Below are 25,017 nucleotides of genomic sequence, written 5' to 3' on the forward strand. Positions count from 1 at the left end.
AGGGTGTGGAGAAAAGGGAACATTCTTGCACTGTTGGTGGGAATGTAAATGGATACAGCCACTATGGAAGATGGTATGGAGATTCCTTAAAAAACTAGGAATAAAACCACCATATGACCCAACAATCCCACTCCTAGGCATATACCCTGAGGAAAGCAAATTTAAAAAGACACATGTATCCTATTGTTCATTACAGCACTATTTACAACACCTAGAACATGGAAGCAACCAAGATGTCCATCAACAGAAGAATAGATATAGAAGTTGTGGTAAAACATATACACAATGGAATATTACTTAGCCATAAAAAGGAATGCATTTGGGTCCGTTCTAATGAAGTGGATGAACCTAGAACCTATTATACGGAGTGAAGTAAGTCAGAAAGATAAATATCACATTCTAATGCATACATACAGAATCTAGAAAAATGGTACTGAAGAATTTATTTATAGGACAGCAATGGAGAAACAGACATAGAGAATAGACTTATGGACTTGGGGAGAGGGGAGGAGAGGGTGAAATGCATGGAAAGAGTAACCTGGAAACTTCCATTACCATATGTTAAATAGATAGCCAGTGGGATTTACTGTATGGCTTAGGAAACTCAAACAGGGGCTCTGTATCAACCTAGAGGGGTGGGATGGGGAGGAAGATGGGAGGGAGGTTCAAAAGGGAGGGGATATATGTATACTTATGGCTGATTCATGTTGAGATTTGACAGAAAACAACAAAATTCTGTAAAGTATCCCTCAATTAAAAAAATTAATTAAAGAAAAGATACTGCCAAGTTTCCCTCCAAAACATAGGTTTAAAAAAGATTTTTCCACTATTTTAGAAGATGTTCCCATACTTCAAAGAATACAATTAAAATCTAGCCAAATCACACACACACACACAAAACTAAAATCTTGAAAAATTTGAATCCTGTGGTCCTAACTCCAAAATTCACAAGTAGTCATAAAAAAGGAAAGAAATTTACATGGTTAAATAAAAATTTTTAATTAATTAATTTTTGGCTGCTCTGGGTCTTTGTTGCTGTGAGTGGGCTTACTCTAGTTGTGGTGCATGGGTCTTTCATTGCAGTGGCTTCTCTTGTTGCAGGGCACAGGCTCTAGATAGAGCACGTGGGCTTCAGTGGTTGTGGCCTACAGTCTCAGCTGCCTCGAGGCATCTGGGATCTTCCTGCATCCAGGACTGAATCCCTGTCCCCTGCATTGGCAGGTGGAGTGTTAACCATTGGACCACCAGGGAAGTCCTCCACGGTCAAATAAATTTGAACCTCACTAGATTAGACAAATTTAGACAGGTTCCTTTTTTTATAGGACTTATCAGAGCCTTCTATATAGACTATAATTAATGGAAGTGTATTATTTTCACTCAACCTTTCTTATAAAGAGTTGTAGTAACTGAATTGTGGTGCTGGAAAAGATTCTTGGGACCCTTGGACTGCAAGGAGATCAAACCAGTCAATCTTAAAGGAGATCAATGCTGGCTGTTCATTGGAAGGACTCTTGCTGAAGCTGAAGCTCCAACATTTGGCCACCTGATGCTAAGAGATGACTTATTGGAAAAGACCCTGATGGCTGGTAAAGATTGAAGGCAAGAGGAAAAGGGAGTGACAGAGGATGAGATGGTTGGATGGCATCACTGACTCAATGGACATGAGTTTGAGCAAACTCAGGGAGATAGTGAAGGCATGGAAGCTTGGTGTAATGCAGTCCATGGGAGTGTAGGGTCGGACATGATTTAGCGACTGAACAACAGCAAGGCACAGTACAGGTAAATTTTTATACAGAAACTGACATGCCTATCTTTTTTCTAATTTTTAGTATTTGATGTTTCAGAAATTTCTAATATAAGAAGAAAAGTGGTATTTTTTTCAAGCTTTCCATTAATTTCACTAGTTATAGTTTTCTGAATGCATGCATAGATGGACAGATGGATAAATGGGATGGGATGGGATGGGATGGGATGGAAAAGTCTAATAGCAAAATGTTCTCAAGAACATTCCCCTCTAGCTCTATTTTTATTATTGTGTGATTCGGGGCCATTTCCTGTTATTATTACACGTACTGTTGTCAGAGGAAGCCAATTCATTTTAATATTAGCCTGAGCAAAACATAATTAGGAAGAGAATCTGCTACCAAAAAGGAAACAAGTAATTGGTGTTTTGCATTCCAAAGCCCAGTACTCAGATGAAAAAACACCCAGAGATGGCTCTATGCACAGTTTCAAAACATCCTGCCCTCGCCAGGCCAGTGAAAACTCCAGCCACTCCAAGGAAACACAGCCAGAGAACCAGATGACCTACCAAGATTTTCAATATTCCTCTGTATATTGGAAGAGAAAAGAGAAAAGGCTATAGAGAAGGGGACAGAAAAGAAGGGGCTCAGAAAGGAGTTCTAACAATGTCACCAGACACCAGGCTGGAGGCTGAACTGCTGGCCTCCTCTTCTTAGATCTTTCAGCACCTCCAGGGTCATGACTGACTTTCTTCCTGTGAACTGAGAGCTTCTGAGGGCCTGGAAGTCTATCATCTCCACGTGCTAAGGCTTCTTTCCCATCCCCCTGCCTTCCTCTTCCTCCCTTACTAACGCATTTCCTTGTTAAAAGCTTTTTTTAAGTATTTATTTTATTTGTTTATTTATTTGGTTGCACTGGGTCTTAGCTGCAGCACGTGGGATCTTCGTTGGTGTCTGCAAGATGTTTTTTGCAGCATGCACGGTCTTTCACGGCAGCATGGTGGTCCAGTGGCTAAGTCTCTGTGCACCCAATGCAGGGAGCCAGGGTTCAATCCTTGGTCAGAGAACTAAATCCCACATGCTGCAACTAAAGATCCCTCATGTCACAGCTAAGGCATTTCCTTTTAATTGTGTGGTTTGTACACTCATCTGGGAAAGACTGCAATTTTCTGGGCATGTGCGAGAGGTGCAGGAAGGTAGAAGAGGGGAGGAGGGACAGAAAACCAGCAGGTGAGGAGTCAGCTCTGTGCCTGGACCTGTTAAGTCTTTTCACACAATTTATTTCATGTCCTCACAGTCAGTCTTCCCAGGTGGCACCAGTGGTAAAGAGCCCGCCTGCCATGCAGGAGGCGTAGGAGACACAGATTCAATTCCTGGGTCAGGAAGATCCCCTGGAGGAGGCAATGGCAATCCACTCCAGTGATCTTGCCTGGAGAATCCCATGGACAGAGGAGCCTGGTGAGCTACAGTTCATGGGGTCACAAAGAATTGGACTAGACTGAAGGGACAGCATATTCCTTGCAATCATTGTCTGAGGTAGGTATCCTTATCATCCCCATACTACAGATGAGGAAATCAAGGCTGAGAGAGGCCATATGCCACAAGGAAGACTGAAGATTTCCATGTGCCATAACTAAGGCCTGGTATAGCCAACTAGATAAATAATAATGTTCTTAAAAAACCAATGCTTTTAACGAGTCCTAATGTCCTTCACTTAACTTCTTCAAGCCTCTGGGTTCTCACTCAGGAAAAGAGCTTATCCTTGCTTTTGTCTTTGTCCCCCTTATAGTTTTTTTCTCCACACAGTGACTGAAAAAACATTATACCATTTAAGACTAGGCTCAGCTACCAGAAACAGAGATATAAAATAAATATCTGGAGGTTGTCTATTGGGAAACTATGAGTCAGCTCCATTATGTCCTCAAAGACTTAAACTTCTTCCCACTCACCCCTATCCCATCCAGAGGGGTGGCCCTTGTCCTCACAGTCCAATGCCACAACTAGAGCTCCAACCATCACGTCTGCATTCCAGGCAGAGAGAAAAGAGAAAAGGGTCAAAAAGTATAAATTGCCTGTCTTTTTGGCATGATTTTTTGAAATACCACGTGATACATTTGCATACTGCCCATAGACTTAGTCATGTGGCTATACCTACCTGCAAGGAAAGCTGAGAAATAGAGCCTTTATTCTGGGACGCCTTACAGCCTGCTAGAAATTTGTGCTTTCTGCTGTAATGGGGGCAGTGCACAGTCTCAGACAGAGTAAGCCTTTTGAAACGTAAGTCAAGTCATGTTACTCTGCTTAAAATGGTGGAAAGACTTCCCACTCACTCAGGCTAGAAACTCAAGCTTTTGCAGTGTCCAACAGGGCCTTACATGTCTTGTCCCTGTTATGTCTCTGACATTTTCCTTCGGCACTCTGCCTTGCTTGCGTTGCTACAGCCACATTGGCCCCCTTGCTGATTTTCTAACAAGCCAAGCACGTTCCTGTCTAAATATTTCTTCAGATCCCTTGGCCCCTCTTCCCCTAGGCATGTGCTCATCTCAGCCCTCAGTTCCTGAGGTCATGCTCAAATATCCCTTCAGCAGGGACCACCCTTTAGAAAACAGTATACCCCTCCTAAATGACTTCTCCCTTACCTTGCCTTACTTTTGTTTCCGCTTTTACCTCCATCTATCCCATCATCTGATATATTCTATGTTCATTCACATTTGCTTATTATCTTTTTCTCTTCTCTTTTCTCAGAAGCTCAATCGGATCTGGAACTTGATTTGTGGTAGTCAATGCTTTGTATCTTCCAGACCTGGAACAGTGCCAGGCATCCACTGTAGACATCCAATAAACCTGAGTTGAATAGATGAATGATTGATTGAATAAATCCTGCTTTATTCATCTTCCAAAATTTAGGAGAGGATGAATTGAGGTATCCAATCTAAAAGGGCTTTGAAAATAGAAAGAGGCAAATATAAATTACTACTGTGCTTCTCTTTGATGTCCTCCCATTCGTAAAAGCACTCTGTTGACTGTGAAGATTAACGCAAACGCTGTTGGCAATTATTATTTTGAAGTAAGGCACAGTGGGATAGGATTTCCAGTCATTTCTTCCCAAAGCACCAGACCTATTTATTCTAAATCCATTTCTTCCCTGCCTTTAGTTTTGAATGAACATGGCTTTGCTGCACATGGTTGCCTAATATATCACTTTGATGGTTTATTTCACCTTAAGTAGCATGGAATTGAAGTCTGAGACTGTATCAGGCTGATTCCAGGTCTCCCTTGCTCCCCTTTGTGCCATCACAGTGGGGGAGAGTTGTCAAGCTGTGCTTAGCCAAGTTAAATGAGGAGACCAGATGGTCAGAAAGAAAGGAATTTTGGTCAAGGTTGAGGAGGAGAGAAGCTGAGAGCATAACTCCTGCATAGTTTTTGACCAAGAGATCAGAATACTCAGCACTGGGGGTGCATTGCTGCAAATGTCTGTGAGACACGAGTTCTCTTTCATGTTAATCTCCTAGGACTTTCTGCCAACACTTCAAAATCATCCTGCAGTGCTTGGAGTTTGGTTCTCTGTTGATTTTAGTTTCTAGAGAAAAGAGAAATTGATTTATGTTAAACACAACAAAAAGGAAAAACAAGATAGGAGGTAAAACAGTCCCTTTATGCTTTGACATTTAGCATGCAATTTGAGGAAGAAAAGCAAGCAAAATCCAAGGTTTGGAAAGAATGGAAGATAGGAAACATTTGAGTGACACGCAAGGCAGTGAAAGAAGATCTCTAGTCCTCTAAACAGAGAAGGCAGGTGCTGCAAAAACTGAAAGGCCATTCCAGGTTGAACTGAGAAGTGGTATCCTGAGTTGTCTGGCACCAAAGTGGAATTGGGAGGCGAGAGATAGAAAGTCAAGCAGTAGGAGGTGGCAGAGATCCAGGCAGGAAACAGGCTGAGTGTGAACAAGTGTCTTCGTGGTGGGGCAGATGGAAAAGGAGGCGTTAGAGACACACTGCTGAGAGAGGAAGAGCCTGACTCCTTGATGTCCTTTGACCAAGTACTTCACTGCCTCTGGCATTCAGAGTGCCTTGTTTTTATTGTGCTTACTGCTCTGCTCCAAATGAAATGCCATGGCCTTTGCCCTTTGGCCTCACAGCTTAAATGTTCCCTAAAAGGCATAAGCATGGGACACAGTCCTGGAAGAACTGGGGAACCAGCATTGCCCAGGCTGGCTGAACTTGCCCAGTATTCGTGCAGATTGTCTCTGGCAGGCCAGGATAACCTAGTAACCACGTGGCATGTCTATAACTGGGACTGTCAACCACTTTCACGTTGGCTGTCTCGTTTGAGCTTGACAAAAACCTTAAGGCTTACATATGAAATGAATCATGGCCACCTTTGCCGAGATGAGAGGACAGATGGTTGGGGGTCTGAATGGCTTGCCCGTGGAATCATGAGCAAGGAAATCGTGAAACTGGGAGCAGAGCATGATTCTCTGACTCCTAACGTGTTCCCTTTTCACCGCGTTATTTATGGGAGCTAGTTAGCAGTGCTGACTGTGTCTGCACTTTGCTAGACGCTGTGGGGAGAGGCCGAAAAACAAACCAGATGTGACTCTTCTCCTTGGGACTCTCCTGATCTGAAGCAGAAGACAGGATGAAGGCAGATAAATGAATCCATGTACACATGCTCCCACAAGTGTACGTCTAACTAGATGTTCAGACATATTCATGCATCCTAAGGGTGTCGTTGGAAGCTTCTGGAAGTAAATCTCTGGGGATCTGAAGAAACTCAGAACACTGACTCATTGGCTTGGCTGTGAGACTATTCCAGATATTGGCAGCTATGTAAGTGGGGGCTCAGAATTAGGGCCAAAAGATGCATTTGACAGGAGGGAAGGGATTTGGGGTTAAGATCTGAACAGTTTTCAGGCAGCTAAGAAATTAAACAGCCTCAGCAAACTTCCCTGTGGTACTTCTCTGCCTAGATAGTAGGACTTTTCAAACTCATAACTGGGGAGAAAGAGAGAGAGATGCCTGGAAAAATTACCCCATTGTCATTTGGCTTCCCTTTCATAGCTTTCTTGGTGTGGCATATGCCAGACTTTGCATGGTTGGTGCTCTTGGCAATACAAAAATCGTCTTGGTCTAGACCATTCCCTAAACGTAAAGATGCTGAGTAGAAGAAGAGGAAATGGAAGTCTGACCCTGAGATGAAGGGTTCATCCTTGGGCCAGCCCTGTCTCTTGGCCTGGCCGTGCTCAAATTACCTGCACAGAAAGTGCCAGTGGGTGGAAACAACAATCCCCATCTTTTTATGACACTGTGACCTCATTATCTGGTGAGAACATCCTGATTTCTTTTGGGGGAACCATCCTTCTCCCAAGGTATAGAAGCCTGAAGCTTTCAGCAGGACCAGTTCCTGTCTCCCTGGATCAGAGTCTTGAGCAGAGTGACTCACGAGACAGGAGCAGCTGCCAGGCAGTCAAGAAGACAGCAGTTCTCCGCAGAGACCACCCATTAATGTCTGTCAGATCCCCCACTGCCTCTTCTCCATCTTTCCCTTCTGTTCTCTGAATGGCTTCTTAGCCTTCCCCTGAATTCCTCTTTTACTTTGGATGATGTTTGTCACCTTCAATCAATGAACCCAAGGAATGATTTTGCCCCAAAAGAGGTCATATGCTTTCTTTAAGGTACTCAAGATATATCTGCTTCTGTCTGTCCTCCAGCCCACCTGCCTAAGAAGATTTCTTGGGGGATAGGACTCCTTCATGTGAGCCAGAGTCCTGTAGCCTGTGTGACACCAAGGGGTTGAAGCAGTTAGGTAACAGTATGATGCAGGTTTTTGTTTCAGAAAAATGACTAAGATCTCCAGGTCATTCTGTAAGTATGACACAGATTGCAAGGTTAAGTCTCAGCAGTAAATTTATACATTCAAGACCATTTCCAGCTATGCAAAGAATTTCTATTTCCTCATGTTAAAAGCCAGAGCAGTAAAATATATCCCCAATGTCACTATTACAACATTTACATCCTGGAAACATAATAAATGATCAATACAGTAATGGAATGCCTGGAAATATCCGTATTTAATGGTAAATAGACTTTAGTACCTATAAAGTCTTTGCTAAGAATGTTAGCTTTTTATTTCTATCATGGGGAACCCAAGTTCTCTGACAGTGATTGGTAAAACATTCTGCAAAAAGGTTGATAATACTTTGCTACAGAACTAAAAGGTGGCCAGGGATGCAGGAGAGTTTTACAGCTATTGAATTGCATGAAGACCCACTGTAATTCCAATGTAGTCTGGAGCAAGGTGAAATCGGAGTGCTACAGACAAGTGTGGGCAGGGCTGCAATGGGTATGACAGAGAAAGCCTTCAGATTCAGGTGGCCCTGTGTTCACCTTTCATTTCTGTGTCCCCTTTGGGTTCAGTTCCAGCATCCTGGCTTTGATGTGCTCAGCTTCACCACCATATCATGTCTCTGTCAGCATATGCGGAGCATGAGTGGCATGTTTTAATATACCCAAAAATGCCAGTGAGAAGGCAAATGGCAGTGGGAGATGAACAGTAATAGAAAATTTTAGTGAAAATAATAATGTTTGCGAGAACTGATACTTTTTTAATGCAAAACTGGAGGCATCAGTCTATTTCTAGCTATCCTTGTCAACTAGCTTGTCTTCTTTTCTTTGCATCCAGCTCATACTTATGATTGCTGACCTGGTGACCAGTGCTTAGCTCTGGGCACAGAGATTTTGTAGCTCAAGGTCATCGACTTCCCATAGACTCCTATGAGAGATGCCCCTTTGCTGGCTACTCCCAAGTCTGGATCTACCTGGTTCCTCATGGCTCCCTACACATGCCAGCTTGTTCTCCTTCACCTGGGCTTCAGGAGGTCTGGTCCATAGCTCCTTCTTTGATCCTTTTACTTCTCTTTTCATTCCTTCTGTTTCCCAGCTTCTCTGACACTTGTGAAAGGTGTGACTCCCATATTGAACTCCTTATTCTTCTAATATTAATTGTTACTGTGCATCCCTAATTGAACCCTGACACAACCTGCAATCTAGATGGAGTCACAAATATCATTTCCATGAAAACAGTCCTCTCCCAACACAAGGAGAATAGTGAGACTCCCGGATTAGCGGTGCAAGGGAGTGGGGGTTAGACATGGGGGAGCATGAGAGCAAAGAAAAGCTGGGACCCGCTAAGGACGCTTCACCCCTCCAGTACTATGTCTGAGGACACTCTGTGTGTCTGCTGAGAGCAATGGCCACTGATTTACTTCCATCTTCCAAATATTGAACAGATTCCTCTTTCAGTCTACTCTAACCTGGAACTATGTAGAATAGGGAGAGAAAGAAAAGGAAATTTCTCAAAGAGTTTCCAGCTTAAGTAAGTTGACAGTGGAATGATTCCAAACAATGCAACCCTTATCAACTTAGTACATCTTTCTTTTTTTCTATATTTAACTTTCAAATAAAGACAATACAAAATCATGCTATTAACAATACAACAGTTCTTCATACAAATGAAAACAGGCTAACTTTCTCCAAATCAGTGTATGTTTATTCATCTCTGGGTTGCATTCATTTTCACTACTAGCTGAATCACACCCCTCTTAAATATCCTGTAACTTAAATGTCAAGATATAAAGACTTACCTCTTTCACCACAGCTTTTATTACAGAGTGAATGAATAGGATAAGGGGGAAAAGAAAGACAAAGACTATATAAAATATATATAAATATAAATATTTATATTATATATATATATATATAAAAAGACCCTGATGCTGGGAAAGATTGAAGGCAGGAGGAGAAGGGGACAACAGAGGATGAGATGGTTGGATGGATGTCATCACCAACTCGATGGACATGAGTTTGAGCAAGCTCCAGGAGTTGGTGATGGACAGGGAAGCTTGGCGTGCTGTAGTCCATGGGGTTACAAAGAGTTGGACATTACTGAGTGACTGAACTGAACTGAGCTTATATATATGTATGTGTGGATATATATAGCCACACATACAAACATATAAATAGATATTTATATACATTATGATACAAACATATCAGAGAAAAGAAGAAATGGTTCATAACTATTATAGCCATCATTTCTGCAACTGGTCATGTTATCCTTGCTGGTATTTATACTTTCTTCCTTCTATGATCCTTTCTATATTTGCTTTGCCCTCAGAAAGTCCTACAACTGATGATAGTTCCTGGTCTGATGGAATCATTCAAACTCTAATTCTACTACTAGTAGCCTTGTCTTCACTGAGTTGTAGTGTTCCATTAATTTTAATCACAGGGCATGGTATTACTAAGTGATGGCCTAACGTCTGCCTGCAATCCAGACAGCCTCTTCTTTTCCCTCAGTGTATCATAGCGATTCCATTTCTCCTGGAGAAAGTCAATAACCCTGGCCAATATGGTAGCCCCCTTCTTTGCCTGTTGTTTCCCTAGTATGAGCTTTTCAAAGTGGACTTGTAACAGTCTTAGTTTATAACTAATAGAATTACTTTTAGTCCCTGGTAGACAATCCCCCATTCAGTTCAGTTCAGTTCAGTTGCTCAGTCGTGTCCGACTCTCTGCGACCCCATGAATTGCAGCACGCCAGGCCTCTCTGTCCATCACCAACTCCCGGAGTTTACCCAAACCCATGTTCATCGAGTCGGTGATGCCATCCAGCCATCTCATCCTCTGTCGTCCCCTTCTCCTCCTGCCCCCAATCCTACCCAGCATTAGGGTCTTTTCCAATGAGTCAACCCTTCGCATGAGGTGGCCAAAGTATTGGAGCTTCAGCTTCAACATCAGACCTTCCAATGAACACCCAGGATTGATCTCTTTTAGGATGGATTGATTGGATCTCCTTGCAGTCCAAGAAACTCTCAAGAGTCTTCTCCAACACCACAGTTCAAAAGCATCAATTCTGTGGCGCTCAGCTTTCTTCACCGTCCAACTCTCACATCCATACATGACCACTGGAAAAACCATAGCCTTGACTAGACGGACTTTTGTTGGCAAAGTAATGTCTCTGCTTTTAAACATGCTATCTAGGTTGGCCATAGCCTTCCTTCCAAGTAGTAAGCGTCTTTTAATTTCATGGCTGCAGTCACCATCAGCAGTGACTCTGGAGCCCAAAAAAATAAAGTCTGACACTGTTTCCACTGTTTCCCCATCTATTTCCCATGAAGTGATGGGACCAGATGCCATGATCTTAGTTTTCTGAACGTTGAGCTTTAAGCCAACTTTTTCACTCTCCTCTTTCACCTTCATCAAGAGGCTCTTTAGTTCTTCTTCACTTTCTGCCATAAGGGTGGTGTCATCCGCATATCTGAGGTTATTGATATTTCTCCCGGCAATCTTGATTCCAGCTTGTGTTTCTTCCAGCCCAGCGTTTCTCATGATGTACTCTGCATATAAGTTAAATAAGCAGGGTGACAATATACAGCCTTGATGTACTCCTTTTCCTATTTGGAACCAGTCTGTTGTTCCATGTCCAGTTCTAACTGTTGCTTCCTGACCTGCATACAGGTTTCTCAAGAGACAGGTCAGATGATCTGGTATTCCCATCTCTTTCAGAATTTTCCACAGTTTATTGTGATCCACACAGTCAAAGGCTTTGGCATAGTCAATAAAGCAGAAATAGATGTTTTTCTGGAACTCTCTTGCTTTTTCGATGATCCAGCGGATATTGGCAATTTGATCTCTGGTTCCTCTGCCTTTTCTAAAACCAGCTTGAACATCTGGAAGTTCACGGTTCACATATTGCTGAAGCCTGGCTTGGAGAATTTTGAGCATTACTTTACTAGCATGTGAGATGAGTGCAATTGTGTGGTAGTTTGAGCATTCTTTGGCATTGCCTTTCTTTGGGATTGGAACGAAGACTGACCTCTTCCAGTCCTGTGGCCACTGCTGAGTTTTCCAAATTTGCTGGCATATCGAGTGCAGCACTTTCACAGCATCACCTTTGAGGATTTGAAATAGCTCAACTGGAATTCCATCACCTCCACTAGCTTTGTTCGTAGTGATGCTTTCTAAGGCCCACTTGACTTCACATTCCAGGATGTCTGGCTCTAGGTGAGTGATCACACCATCGTGATTATTTGTGTCATGAAGATCTTTTTTGTACAGTTCTTCTGTGTATTCTTGCCACCTCTTCTTAATATCTTCTGCTTCTGTTAGGTCCATACCATTTCTGTCCTTTATCGAGCCTATCTTTGCGTGAAATGTTCCCTTGGTATCTCTAATTTTCTTGAAGAGGTCTCTAGTCTTTCCCAATCTGTTGTTTTCCTCTATTTGTTTGCACTGATCACTGAGGAAGGCTTTCTTATCTCTCCTTGCTATTCTTTGGAACTCTGCATTCAGATGAGAATATCTTTCCTTTTCTCCTTTGCTTTTCGCTTCCCAGCTATCTGTAAGGCCTCCTCAGACAGCCATTTTGCTTTTTTGCATTTCTTTTCCATGGGGATTTTCTTGATCCCTGTCTCCTGTACAATGTCACGAACCTCTGTCCATAGTTCATCAGGCATTCTGTCTATCAGGTCTAGTCCCTTAAATCTATTTGTCACTTCCACTGTATACTCATAAGGGATTTGATCTAGGTCATACCTGAATGGTCTAGTGGTTTTCCCTACTTTCTTCAATTTAAGTCTGAATTTGGCAATAAGCAGGTCATGATCTGAGCCACAGTCTGCTCCTGGTCTTGTTTTTGCTGACTGTATAGAGCTTCTCCATCTTTGGCTGCAAAGAATATAATCAATCTGATTTCGGTGTTGACCATCTGGTGATGTCCACGTGTAGAGTCTTCTCTTGTGTTGTTGGAACAGGGTGTTTGCTATTACCAGTGTGTTCTCGTGGCAAAACTCTATTAGCCTTTGCCCTGCTTCATTCTGTACTCCAAGGCCAAACCTGCCTGTTACGCCAGGTGTTTCTTGACTTCCTACTTTTGCATTCCAGTCCCCTATAATGAAAAGGACATCTTTTTTGGGTGTTAGTTCTAGAAGGTCTTGTAGGTCTTCATAGAATCGTTCAACTTCAGCTTCTTCGGCATTACTGGTCGGGGCATAGACTTGGATTATCGTGATATTGAATGGTTTGCCTTGAAAGCGAACAGAGATCATTCTGTCATTTTTGAGACTGCACCCAAGTACTGCATTTCGGACTCTTTTGTTGACCATGATGGCTACTCCATTTCTTCTAAGGGATTCTTGCCCACAGTAGTAGATATAATGGTCATCTGAGTTAAATTCACCCATTCCAGTCCATCTTAGTTCGCTGATTCCTAGAATGTCAACGTTCACTCTTGCCATCTCCTGTTTGACCACTTCCAGTTTGCCTTGATTCATGGACCTAACATTCCAGGTTCCTATGCAATATTGCTCTTTACAGCATCGGACTTTGCGTCTATCACCAGTCACATCCACAGTTGGGTATTGTTTTTGCTTTGGCTCCATCCCATCATTCTTTCTGGAGTTATTTCTCCACTGATCTCCATTAGCATATTGGGCACCTACTGACCTGGGGAGTTCATCTTTCAGTGTCCTATCCTTTTGCCTTTTCATACTGTTCATGGGGTTCTCAAGGCAAGAATACTGAAATGGTTTGCCATGCCCTTCTCCAGTGGACCACAATCTGTCAGACCTCTCCACCATGACCCATCCGTCTTGGGTGGCCCCACATGGCATGGCTTAGTTTCATTGAGATAGACAATCCCCCATTAGGAGCGTCTAAAACCTGCACATGTTTTAACAAATCAACAGATATCTTCTTGACCTCTTGTTTTGAGCAACTTCTAAGTTCCCTCCAAGACATGAGACTTGAATTCAAAGCGTATTTGATCTTTACTCCCAAAATTCCTCTTGGGGAAACCAGAATCAAAAAAGACACAAGTACCCCAATGTACACTAGAGCACTATTTACAATAACTAGCACATGGAAGCAACCTAGATGTTCATCGGCAGATGAATGGATAAGGAGTTGTGGCACATATACACAATGGAATATTACTCAGCTATAGAAAGGAACACATTTGAGTCAGTTCTAATGAGGTGGATGAACATAGAGTCTATCATACAGAGTGAAGTAACTGAGAAAGAGAAAGACAAATGTCATATAAATGCATATGTTAGAATCTAGAAATACAGTACCAACAATCCTACATGCAGGGCAGCAAAGGAGACACAGATGTAAAGAACAGAATTTTGAACTCAGTGGTAGAAGGAGAGGGTGGGATGATTTGAGAGAATAGCATTGAAACATATACATTACCATATGGAAAATAGATAACCAGTGGGAGTTTGATGTATGATGCAGGGCACCCAAAGCCAGTGCTCTGTGACAACGTTGAGGGATGGAGTGGGGAGGAAAGTGGGCGGGGGGTTTGGGATGGAAGGGATACATATGCCTATGAGCTATTCATGTTGATGTTTGGCAAAAGCCATCACAATATTGTAAGGTAAATATCCTCCGATTAAATAAATGCATTTTAAAAAGAGAAAAAAAAAAGGTTCCTCTTGGAAAGTACAGAAAGAAAAAGAAGGAAGAGAAGAAGGAGAAAGAGGGGAAAAAAAGATATTCTTTTTTTCAGGGAAGCTACGTTTTTCTGGAGAGGATTTTATCAAAGTTGTTTCTCGTCATTGACCCTAAAGCCATGACCATATGTGTTGCATATGGATATGAAACTCTATTTTCTGGTTTGACATATCATTAAAAAATTAGTATGAAAAATCTGTCTTTAAGAGCAGTGAAATCATGTGATTCTTTGGACCTGGAGCTGTGCTAATTCAGAAATATGTAATAATTCTGGAAACAAAAAAGAAAAACTACTTTCCAATCCTGTGCTGGGCTTTTTAAGTTTTAATCATTTTTATGAGGCTAAAAATAACAAAAAGTATAGTTTGACAAAATATTGAACCCTTAGTTCAAGACAGAAATTGGTAGGTGGGGGAAAGACTTGCATTGGCCGGGTTTTAACCTATAAATCAAGAGAAATCAACAGAGAATTTAATCCAAACATGTGCTGCACATAGTTTCCACTGGCCTTGTGTTACTAAGGTTAGAATTATGGTTGGGCTAACAGTGAGAAAGTGAAAAATTGATGACATCTGCCCTCTGAGGTCTTTTTGTTTTCCTGGTAGCTACTGAAGAGGCCTTGGCATTCTGTGATGAAAGCTTCAGATGTATGATGGGAGATGTCATATGCGGGTGAACAGTTTGAAACCAGAACTCTGTCCTTGTTCCCAGGACTCTTGTAAAGCACCTTCCTCCCTTTCCTCTTGCTACTGACAAGATCAGATACCCTGGATGTTCTGTGCTAGACAGTCCTGAATGACGGAATCTCACTAAGATGGTGGAAGGCCTAAGAGTTACATCAGATCAATGAAAACTGGGGCGTCTTTGCATCCTATCACCTCCATCATCTCATTCATTCATTCATCTGTTCATTCAACTTATATCTGCCAACACTGTCATGGATGCTCCTGGTGTCTGTCTACATCCTTCGAGCCTCACCACTTGGGTGCGCTTCAACTAGCTTCATCTGCTGGTATCTCTATCTCCTCTACTTGTGGGATTTCTCCAAAGTCACTCTGCCTTCGCTCGCAGACAGATGGAGAGATAAAGCGCTAAGGCTCCTTAGGAGCAGTCTCCGCATGACTGAATTTACCCATAAATGCCTTGGCACTGTCACTCGTTGGGTGGATAATACTCAGGCACATTTTCTACACCATTTCCCAGTGTTCCCATGAGGTTGAGTTCCAGCGGCCCACAGATTTAGCTTATCTGATGACACACCCTTTCGTAGGCTGCCTTCCTTTACCTGCATGCCTCCCCAACCCTTTCTCACCGTTTTCTGCACCTCCCTCCCAGATGAACCACCTCCACTAGAATCCTTGTCTCAGAGTCCACTTCACACCTATTATGTGCCAGGCACTGTGGCAGGGCTTCATGGATTGGGTAACCACCAGATTATAAGATTCCAGACACCAGTGACAGGCTGGTGGGGAGATGTTTGATAGAAGGTTGACAATCTATTCTAACAACTTTATAAAATTAGTGTGAGGTTTACATTTGTGAACCACTTAAAACAGTGATTGGCAGAGAGTAGCAGTGAAGTAACCATTAATTATTATATTTGTTATTCTGCTGAACTGAGTCATTGGGTGTTTGTGCTGTGCTTAGTTACTCAGTTGTGTCCGACTCTTTGCGACTGTATGGACTGTAGCCTGCCAGGCTCCTCTGTCCATGGGGATTCTCCAGGTAAGGATACTGTAGAGGGTTGCCATGCCCTCTTCCAGGGGATCTTCCCAACCCAGGCATCAAACCCAGGTCTCTTGAATTGCAGGTGGATTCTTTACCATCTGAGCCACCAGGTGTTTAGCAGTTAAATATTGTTCAATTATTATATATTAAAAATATATGTTGTTAAAATATAAATTCCCATGCAGGTGGTGCTCTTGGGCTATTAGGTGCCGTCCGCACTTCAGAAGGAATAGATTTGTCAGAGAAACTTTAGTCACTTTTCTAGACCTTGAAGGAATGAGGCAAAAGGCAAAGTGCTTTAAAGGTGGGGATGGGGTCAGGAGGGAGAGCCAGTTGATGGGGCAGCAGGAGAGGGTGACCATGGTACAGTCCCAAGGGGCCTTTGGGCAGGCAGGGACAAGCCTGGGGCTCTGGGTGACACAGTCCTGGGCAGGTGAATCCAGGCTCCTCTGAGCCCAAAGCCCTAAAGAGAGAAATGGCAGAACCAAGATTTGAACCTAGGTCCTGTTCATTCACTTATTGCTCTGATACACTTTTTCAACACTAATTGATTTAAACTGGCATTCAAATGTCATCAGCGGACTCCCTGTGGGAGAACGTTTGGAAATCAATGTTGTGCAATAAGGGCTTCCCAGGTGGCGCAGTGGTTAAAGAATCAGCTTGCTGATGCAGGAGCCGCGGGAGACATGGTTTCAATCCCTGGGGTGGGAGAATCCCCCTGGAGGAGAGCATGCATGGCAAGCCACTCCAGTATTCTTGCCTAGAGAATCCCATGGACAGAAGAGCCTGGTGGGCTACAGTCCATGGGGTCACAAACAGCTGTACACGACTGAGTAACTGAGCACACGTGCCCACTGTGCAATAAGATACCCTAAGTGCTTTGGTAGAAGGTGTGTGTGGATCAGAATCGAGGCTCCTTCCACTCAGGTTGGGAAGAGGGAGGCCTGACTGGAATTTGGATAGGGGGCTGACTCCACAACCCATTCCATCTGCCCCACTCCTCAGTCTCCCTAGTGCTAGGTGTGGACAGGTGCCTTCATTTCTCCGAACCTCACTGGGATTCTCCATCTGTAATGTGGGGGGATCCTGCCCCCCATCTCTCAGGCTGTTCTGGGCACTGCAGGAGAACCCGCAGGGGAGAGCAGATCTACAAAATGCCAGCTTCCTTCCATCTTTCCTCCAGCTTGAAAGGATCGAGATGCAAACAGACAAACCCCTCCTCAACATAAGGACCAACAGGCTGGTTAGCAAACAGTTCTAAGAGCAGAAGTTGCTTCCATGGGCCTGAGGGAGGCTTGCAGCAGGGACCATGGGCAGGAGGGAGGGCTGAGCTCTAGATTCAGCTGTGGTAGTGGCAGTTTAGTCGCTAAGTCATGTCCGACTCTTGCGACCCCATGGACTATAGCCCACTAGGCTCAGATGGCCTGGGATCAGATCTTGGCTTCACTCTGTACCGAGTCTCTGATCTCAGGCAGGTTCCTGGATTCTGTGAGCTTCAGTGACTTCATCATGCAACATGAGTGAAAATATTAATAGCTCTCACCTCCTCGTGTTGTTATAAAAATGAGATGAGATGATTTAAGTGCCTGGCACATCGTAAGCACTTAATAGATGTAGTTCTTCAGAAAGGGTTTCTGGCAGAAGGAGAACTCAGCTGCCAAGTTTCCTAACTTTGTATCTTGACGACCATGATTCAGCTGTCTCTCGGAGGAGTGGGGTGTGGGCTGGATGTTAATGTTTTAAATTTAGGGAGTTCTGTGTTTTGACTCATTGGCTGAAAATATTGGCGAAGCCCTGCCCATACACCTGAGATGCTCTCCACACGCTGCAGCCAAGCTCACCTGTGAGTCTCTGCCCAAGAGGATGGAGAGAATTTTACCTTCTTGGCAGGCTGGACGTCCTTGTGTTGGGCTGTGATTCTGGGGCATTTTTGCAATGAACTCAATCTGCTCCCAGGGTTGGGGCCTAGTTGCACATGGTGGTAACTAGCTGGACACACACACTTGCTCAGCCTCTTTCCCTTCTCCGCCTCCTCCTCCTGCTTTCCCCTGCCAGGACATCCTAGGAGGGCTCCCTCAGTGAATTGATTGCTCTGAAATCCTTTCTTTTGAAGCCATTTCTGTGTGTGTGTGCTCAGTCATGCCTGACTCTTTGCGACTCTATGGAGGGTAGCCCCGCCAGGCTCCTCTGTCTGTTTCCAGTCAGGAATACTGGATCAGATTGCTCTTTCCTACTCCAGGGGATCTTCCTGACTCAGGGATCGAACCCACATCTCTTGTGTCTCCTGCAATTGGCAAAAGGATTCTTTACCACTCCACCATCTGGGAAGCTGGAGCCATTTCTGAGGGGCACCCAAACTGAGACATTCATCGACAGACTCCTTTACGCAAGCTAAACACAGGCCAAATGAAGTACAAGGTCATACCTGCGTGCAATCATGACTGTCTAGACAGCCAGCTCAGGTCCAAGCAAACTTCTGCTTGCCGGGATTATTTGGGTTGGCTTGCCCAGGCAGCCCTGGACTCTTTCCAAAATTCCTCCAGCCCCCGCTTTCCTTTGGTCTTGGAAACTTAACCTCTGAAGCTGGCAGGCCTCGGATGAGAACAGCACAGGGTTTCGTGAACAGCAAACGTGGGCCGCCCCTGTAAGTGCGCTCAGGGTAGAAACACAGCTTTCCCCTTGTTCGCAAGCTCCCACCTCTCCTGAACCCAGAGATGAGAATTAAACTATTATTTCTCTGAAACCAATGCCATTGTCAAAGGTGAGATATTAACACAGTGTTGCAGGTATACATGGAGGGCAAGTTGTTATCACTCAGAAGCACTCATAGCAGACCTCTCATTCACATCTAGGCTCCTAAGTTATTCTCATGACTCTATTCAGCAGAGCTGGTGTGATTCATGCACTGAAAAGGGTGCCCAAGATGTTGTAAGAACAATGCCAGCTAAACAGACAGAAAGCACCATATACAAAGGTGGGGAACCAATCTCAAGTTCAATAACACGAGCCCCTTCTCTCTTTTCTAGATTCCATTTAGAAGAGAAGAAAGTTACCAAGAACTCAAACTTGCCGATCCAGAAGGGAAAGGGCAAGATTCCAAAAGCAGATAGAAACCAATGAGACAGTAATTAAAGGTGAGCATTTATTGAGGGCATCATGTGGGCTAAGTGTTGAGCTAAGTAAGCGATTACACACACAATCGTACTTAGTCTCTCCTTCTTTCTCTCTCCCCCTCTCCTTTATACATTGTTTCTAGTGTACTCCTGAGGAAATTGAGGTTTGTAGAGAATAGTATCACTGGGCTACTAAGTATGAAAAATGACACTTAGCCCATGTTTTTATCTGACCCCTTATGGGCTCCCTGGTGGTTCAGTGGTAAAGAATCTACCTGTCAAGGCAGGAGACATGGATTCTTTCCCTGGATTGTGAAGATCCCCTGGAGGAGGGCACAGCAACCAACTCCAGTATTCTTGCCTGGAGAATCCCATGGACAGAGGAGCCTGGCAGGCTACAGTTCATGGCGCTGCAAAGATCAGACACGACTAAAGTAACTTAGTACTCACGCACACAGGATTTATTCATTCATCCTTTACTGAGCTTCTGCTATGTACCAGGCATTCTTCTTGTTCTAAGCACTGGGGAGAATGCGCCCCCATCTAAAAAAAGACAAAGATCTTGCTCCAACTGAGCTTCCTTTTTATCAATATTTATTTTTTAATTTAATTAAAAAAATTTTATTTTGAATTGGGGTGTAGCAGATTAACAATGTTGTGATAGTTTTAGGTGAACAGTGAAGGGACTCAGCTGTACATATGCATGCATCCATCTTCCCATGCTGAGGCTTCTTTTTAATAACAAATAGTACATGGTATTTCAGATCACAGTAAATGCTGAGAAGAAAAATAAATAGAATGAGGACACAGGGAGACAGTGGCCCTGTGTTGAATAGGGTGGCCAGCGAAAGACTCACAATAGGGTAAAAAATAAAAAGGAGCCCGAAAGAAGTGAGGAGAGCCAGATGGGTACTTGGAGTAGAGTGCTCAGGAAGAAGGAAGAGCCAGTGTGAAGACCCTGGTGTGGGAATGAGTTTGGCATATTTAAGTAGCAAGAATGGAGGCTATGAGGGCTGGGTGGAGAAGTCAGTTGTTGAGAGGTAGGAAATGGAGTTGGAGAATTAGCTGGGCACACAGTCCTGATGCTGGGAAAGATTGAGGGCAGGAGGAGAAGGGGGCAGCAGAGGATGAGATGGTTGGATAGCATCACTGACTCAGTGGACATGAAATTGAGCAAACTCCGTGAAATGGTGAAGGACAGGAAAGCCTGGCATGCTGGTAGTAGTCCATGGGGTCGCAAGCGTGGGACATGACTTAGCGACTGAACAACAACCACACCGATCATAGAAGGCTTGCAAACCTAGGTGGCACCAGAGGGCTGGAGAGAAGGGAGAACAGGATCTTACATGTAAAAGTAAGGGGAACATAATATAGAACATCAAGGAGAGAGTAGGGAGATCAAAAGGCAGGTCATAGCTTGGTGATCTGAACCAGGATGGGAGCAGTGAAAGAGAAGCAGTCAGATGTGGGGTGACACTGACAGGATTTGCTGATAGATTAAGTGTAGGGTAAGACCAAAAGCAGGCCAAGGCTCATGGCCTAAGAAGCTAGCAAAATTAAGTGTCATTTATGGAGATGTGGAATCCTGGGGAGAGGGGCAGGTTTGGGAGAGAAGGAGAGGAGTTTGGTTCTGTACAGTGTTCAGCAGCGATGTGGTATAATTCATGGGATTTAGGAGTCTAGAGTCAGGAGGAGTGGTCTGGGCTGGAGGTATATGTAGCTGAGTCATCAGCATAGAAGTGGTGTTAGAGTCGTGACATTGGATGAGCTCAGGTAGGGAACAGAGGTGTGCAGAGGACAAGACTGGGACTCTGGGCAGGTTGGCCTTTAGTGACAGGAGAGAAGGGGAGAAGCCAGCAAGGGAAGTTCAAAGGAGCAACCAGCAAGATGGAAGGATTGAGGACGTGTCATGCCAGTGCTGCTGACAGGGTGAAGAAGGCTAGGTGTGCCAGGCTCTGGAACCCTAGATCCCCCCTCCAATCAGAGTTTGTACACATGCACACAAACACACACACACACATGCGTGTGCATGCGAGTGCACAGTCACTATCTGAAGGAATACAGAGAAAAAATATTTTAAAGTAATTATATTTGTTTTTTCATTCAGTATTTCTTTGTATGAACCCATGACTTTTTCTTAATTAGTCAAAAGCATTCAAATAGCTTTATGGAATATTGAGAAGGTAGTTGTTGTTTAGTTGGTCAGTTGTGTCCAACTCTTTTGTAGCACCATGAACTGTAGCCAGCCAGGCTTCTATGTCCATGGAATTCTCCAGGCAAGAATACTGGAGTGAGTTGCCATTTCCTTCTCCGGGGGATCTTCCCAACCCAGGGACTGAATCAGGGTCTCCTGCTCAACTCCTGCATTCCAGGCGATTCTTTCACAGCTGAGTCACTGGGGCAGCCCACTGAGAAGGTTATAGAATAAATTAAATTAAATTATTAAAAAATTAGAACTTCTGTCAATTTTCAGTTTGACTTTAGGATGTCCCACATCCAAAATATTAATTCAGGAAGTCAAAGCCTTTGCTTTGTGAAGCCACGTTTTACTAAAAGATAGAACGATTCTTAATAATTAGGACATTGCGAGCAGAATGGAGACTTCATCCAAGGACACGAGTGGTAGAGGCTGGAGGAAGCCCCAGAGCCCTCATCCCACCATCCTTGGGGGACTGGCTGAGGGTCAGCTGGGTTCCAGTAGAGCTAAGGGAAGAGGGTGGAGCATGATTTTCAAGGATGACTTCAAAGTGTTAAACTAGAGGACTGAGTCTTGACAGAGAGGGTGGAGAACATATAGGACTAGAGATCAATATCCAAAGAATGGCCAGCACCAAGGAGCTTCATGGGGGCCAGTCAGAGCCTGAGGACCAAAATACCTCCCTCTCATGGGCAACGTGACCCACCATCACATGGAAGAAACCCCATGGGCTCCTCTTCATACTACTGTTTGTTGGGGTCCTTCTACCATCTATCCGGCCATTTCTGTTGGATTTTCCAGCTGAAAAGATTCCTGCCCATGCCTGAAGATCTTTCTGAGTTCCATCCTTACATCCTCACATGAACACCCCAAGACTGAATGACCTAGGGCACTTGCAAATCTCCTGAAACACAGCATGGGAGACAAGTGGGTGCCCTGGACACTCAACAGGACCATGGAAGTGCAGATGGAAAATACTCCGGCACTAGGATTGGGTTGGGCTGCACAATGATGAGACCCAGCCCGTGTACATGAGTTCATTTGGAAAAGGTTTCTACTCTTAAAAACGTTTGGAAGAGTTCTGGCTTAGCTTTAACAAGTAAGGGGCTTAGAAATCAGCACTATGATCATTACAACAAAAGAAAAGAAACAGGTGAATTAATTGAAAACCAGTGACTTCGTAGACTTATCAAACAGTTGAGTTTTCAGGGGTAACCACCACCCTAAGATCCGGAGGTTCAGAGAGAAACCCAAACCAGGCTACAATGGGAACACAAAGAAAGGACAACAGAGGAATTTGAAGCTTATGGCACCAAAATCCCCAGGAAACATCACACACAGACCAACTTGTAGCCAGATTCACGTGAATCCTCACACTTTAGTGAGGATTTAGGCCCGTGTGCCTCAGTTCCTAATACCTGGTTCATCATACCCACCTCTCTAGAAAAAATTACAAACCATGCTAAAAGGCAAGGAAAAACATAGTCTGAAAGATCAAAGTGAGCATTGAAACTAGACCAAAATAAAACACAGATTGGGGGATTATCAAGCAGATCAAGGTCAACATCAACAACAGTAAAATCATATTGATAGTATGTCCCCTTGACACAAAGTGATGAAAATAGTGCTTTATTCTCTAATAAAGTGGTCTCTCTCCCTCCACCAAAACTTGTTGCTCCAATCTAACCTGCGAAAAATATTGTATATAATCACAGTGAAGAACATTTTACAAAATACCTTACAAAATCCTCTTCAAGACTGTCAAGGTAATCCAAAAGAGGAAAGGTCTGAGAAACTCTCTCAGTCAGGAAGAAGCTAAAGAGACTTGTCTATTAAATGTGATGTGAATCCTGGTTGGGATCCTGGGACCAAAAAAGGTAAAAACTGAGGGAATTGGGGGCTTCCTTGATGGCTCTGTGGGTAAAGAGTCCACCTGCAATGCAGGAGACCCAGGAGATGAGGGTTTGATCCCTGGGATGGGAAGATTCCTTGGAAGAGAAAATGGCAACCCACTCCAGTATTCTTGCCTGAGAAGTCCCATGGACAGAGGAGCCTGGCATAACTGAGCATGCACACACACACAAGGGAATTTGAATAAAGAGTGAACTATGGTTAATAATTTATGAACAACGTACCATACTAAAATAAGATGTTAAAAATAGGGCAAACTGGCTGTGGGGTATATGGGGACTCTCTACCATTTATACAACTTTTATGTAAACCTAAACCCATTCTAAAAATAAGGTTTAGGGAATTTCCTGTCAGTCCAGTGGTTAGGACTCAGAATGTTCACTTTCATGGCCCAGGAACTAAGATCCCACAAGCCAGATGTGGCCAAAATAATAATAATAATATTTTATAAAAGACAAAAATGTTTGGCAACGCCTGGGTTAATGATCACTGAAGTATCTTCAACTCAGATTCTCAGATTATGTTCTTAGTTGAGTTTTGTTTTGTTTTTCCTGTTCTATCTAGCGGACCTGAGGGCCAGCTTATCTTTGATCCACTCCAGAAAACTCCTGGGAGAAAAAAAGACTGCAGGATGTAGGCAGTGGTACCAGAGACAAAAAGGCTGCCAAAGTTAAATTTCAGAAGGTGGAAAATTATGGCAGTTAGAAGTACAGCACTTACAATTTTCTAGCTGAGTGACCTTGGGTGGGTTATTTAACCTCTCTAGGTCCCAGTTTTTTCATCTGTAAGCTGCTGCTGCTGCTGCTGCTGCTGCTAAGTTGCTTCAGTCGTGCCCGACTCTGTGCGACCCCATAGACGGCAGCCCACCAGGCTCCGCCATCCCTGGGATTCTCCAGGCAGGAACACTGGAGTTTGTTGCCATTTCCTTCTGCAATGCATGAAAGTGAAAAGTGAAAGTGACCGACGCTTCGCGACCCCATGGACTGCAGCCTACCAGGCTCCTCCATCCATGGGATTTTCCAGGCAAGAGTATTGGAGTAGGGTGCCATCGCCTTCTCTGATCTGTAAGCTAGAGGTAAAAATAAGAGTACCATACATTGTTGTGCTAGTTTTTTCGATAAAGCAATTATATTCCAATAAAAATGTATATTAAAAATTAAAAAAGAAAGTACATGGGAAGCTTTATAATTAAATACGATTGGGACCCACAATGGTTCAGTTAATTAAAAAAGTACATCTTAGCAATGAATCGTTAAAATGCATAAATAACTTAAAAATAATAGGAGCACCTCATTCATAAGACTGATACCAGAATTAAAAGAATTAGTATTTATAAGATGCTTCCAACAGTGTCTGGAATGTGGTATGTGTTGTATGTATCTATGTTAACTAAATAAAGGCAATCATCTGAAATTAGCAGTTCTGTGGAAACAGCAGGATCGGTGGCCAGTGTATGGTAGTTTACGTGCTATGTGTTTTTCCGTTGAAAAATGATAAAAAACCCAACCAGTCCCCATGATTTTCCAGATCATTTATTTAACACTGAGCAAATTTTATAGTTTCACATTGTGTTTCTTACTTCTCATGTATTAAACTCATTGACTTAGTAATAGCCTACGCTTAACTGATATTTTCTTTTTTCTTTCTCTCTCTCTCTCTCTTTTTTTTTTTTTTTTTGACAATGAGGAAAGTCTGTTGAGCGCATACTGAACATACCCAGACTTCCCCCTGAGCCTGAATGGCTCTAAAATGCACATGCTTCTCTGGTAAAGGCAGATCCTGGTGATGATCAACGAGCCCACTAAAGGAA

The 25,017-nt window shown here is 43.5% G+C and overlaps 1 long non-coding RNA gene across 1 annotated transcript; it reads left to right on the forward strand.

The window, feature by feature from the left end:
- Nucleotides 1-5,093: 5,093 nt before the first annotated feature.
- On the forward strand, nt 5,094-24,350 carry LOC145547054 (uncharacterized). The gene is made up of 3 exons (XR_014083507.1): nt 5,094-6,572; nt 19,013-19,120; nt 23,772-24,350. It is a non-coding gene; the product is annotated as an uncharacterized LOC145547054 (long non-coding RNA).
- The last annotated feature ends 667 nt before the right edge of the window (nt 24,351-25,017 follow it).

The sequence above is a fragment of the Giraffa tippelskirchi genome, chromosome 4 (genome assembly GCF_054371585.1).
Source record: "Giraffa tippelskirchi isolate mGirTip1 chromosome 4, T2T-mGirTip1v1.2.pri, whole genome shotgun sequence".
Classification (NCBI taxonomy): domain Eukaryota; kingdom Metazoa; phylum Chordata; class Mammalia; order Artiodactyla; family Giraffidae; genus Giraffa; species Giraffa tippelskirchi.